The sequence below is a fragment of the Wasmannia auropunctata genome, unplaced genomic scaffold (assembly GCF_000956235.1).
Source record: "Wasmannia auropunctata unplaced genomic scaffold, wasmannia.A_1.0 LD336106.1, whole genome shotgun sequence".
In the NCBI taxonomy this organism is placed as follows: domain Eukaryota; kingdom Metazoa; phylum Arthropoda; class Insecta; order Hymenoptera; family Formicidae; genus Wasmannia; species Wasmannia auropunctata.
The window spans coordinates 3187132-3189461 of record NW_012026784.1 but is presented as its reverse complement, the minus strand read 5'-3'; positions in this window follow the sequence as shown (position 1 = coordinate 3189461).

Here is a 2330-nt window from a genome sequence, read left to right as displayed (position 1 = left end):
ATCACCCTTAGTATACGAGCTGGCGGACGCCGCCGGTAGATCTCTGGGGAAAGTACACGTGAAGGATCTGAAACCTTATCTCGAACCCGTGGAGTAGTGGGTATAAGTGTTTGTATGTCTGTATGTCGTGTGTATTAGGGATGTCGGGGCCGGGAAAGCGGTACGAGCGCTTACTCAGACTCCTGAGGGAGCGTCAGGCGCAGCTCGAGCAGGCGATCGCCCTTGGAGGAGGGCAGGAGCGGCGGTCGAGCGAGGGAGCGGTCGCACGAGCGGAGGTTGCCGGGGTCGTCGCCGAAGGCGCAGCGGAGGTCCGCTGCGAAGTAGTGGCGCGGGCACGCCCCACGGAAGAACCGGTGGCCGTCAAGGCCGAGCCCGGGATGGAGACGTCGACCGCCATCAAGGCCGAGCCCGGAATGGGGAGGCCGAGGGTCGTCAAGGCCGAGCACGGGGTGCGGGCACGCCGCGAGGTGCCCAAGGAGTACCCCGCCCGGGCCTTTTACGAGGAAAGGTGTTGGGCCTGCGGATCCCGGGAGCATTTCCAAGACCGCTGCCCGAAGCGGCGGCAAGTCGCCCTACCGTATTGCTTCCGGTGTGGCGAGCCGGACTGCACCATAAAAACGTGCCCCCAGTGCGGGGAGGCTTGGTTGGCCCAGGGACCTTGGGCTCCCGGAAGGGGACACCCGGGACCGGATCCCCCCAAGCGGCCAAGCAAGCGGCCAGGCAGTCTGCGGGAGAGGGTCACCTGGCTGCCGAAGACAGCCCTGGAGGACTGGGGCGATATGGCGGAGTGATGCCAGAGGCGACCGAGGGCGAGCCCGGGCGGCTGTAGAACGCCCCGTCCCCCACGCGTACTGCGGGCCTCGAGAACACCCCGAGTTCCTGTTTGTTCGTTCCCCTTCTTTCGAGTACAACGGGCGTCGCGAAAATCAAAACCCTTTTTCGTTCTCTAGTCTATCGTGCGTCCAAGGCCCTGGGTCCATCGTCTCGTTTTTTTGTTTGGTTATTTGTTTTTTTGTTGGTGTGGGACGGTGCCGATTCACCGAGGAGTTTCTTTTCTTTTGTGGCCGACCCTCTGTCTTAAAACTTTTTTTTGAGTGTTGTATCTTGTTTGTTCTCCCCGATTAAGCATTTTTTTTTCCTCTGTTTTGTCAGTTTCGCTGGGCTGCGTCCCTTTTTGTTTCAAGCGAAGTTCCCGGAGAACCAATTTTTGTAGGCAACAGAGATCCTCTAACGTAGGACTCAAGAAAATAAAACTTTGTATCTTGCTAAGCCTGAGTGGTGTTGACTGCTTCCCCGAATCCCTCGATCCCTCCTTGCAAAACCGCGAACCGGCGCGCGAAAAGCGAGATGCGAGATCGCGGGCAGGAGTCCGATATCGATAGACGGCGATCTCGGGAAGGCTCGAGCTGGCGGAGGCCACGTCGTAAGGTTGGAGCACAGAGAGGACGCTAGTACCTCCCCCGGGATAGAATTTTTGTTTGTTTGTTACCTTCAATTTTTTTTGCTCTTTTATATTTTCTTTTGGTGTATTGTATAATCGTCCTGAGAAGGGATCCTCCCATCGGAGGTTTCGGCCGCTCACGGCAACAAGGTCATTCGCTTCCTCGACAGCCCGGGGCTCGAGAGGGATAGCTGAAGTGGCACGGTCTCTCTTGGCATGGGGGAGTTGTGACGCCGCAGTCCGCTGCGGCGAGGCAGCGTCCCGCCGCCGTCACAAGGCGCGGGTTCGCGCCCCTTTTGCCGGACCGACAGCCGCGTCGTTAAGAGCGAGACCGAGATCTCCGGGAGGCCCGAATTTAAATCGCGTATCGGTTATTGATTTTATTGGAACCTCTTACATGTACCGCGGCACCTCACCGGATCCATGGAGCGTCCGCGGAAGAAGCTCAAGGCCAACGAGAGCAGCAGGGGATTGGAGTACGGACGACCGGGCGCCGGAGCCGAGGGGACACGCACCGGGCACGCGGCGGACAGGTGATCGAGCGCGCAAGCACGCGCAAGGATACCCGCGCCGCCAGGGGCGCAACCGGCGGGGCACGGTGGCTGAGGCCCGCGAAGGGCCATACGGCCGGCGATTTCTCCAGGGCCCGGGGACGTCGCCGAGAGCTGCCGGGGCGAGATAGCCCCGGAATTCAAGGGCGAAGGACGCGCCCAGCTGAGTCCACGCCGCCAAGTCCCGGATTTGGGGCGACCTCGCGCGGGCGCGAGGCGCCCAGCTGACGCATCACCTGATCGCGCCCGTGCCACGGCAGGACCCCACGCGGCGCCGCGATTGGCCGCGGCCGACTGCGCCGATGTATTGCGCACCCCCGGACTGGGGGTGCAGGCAT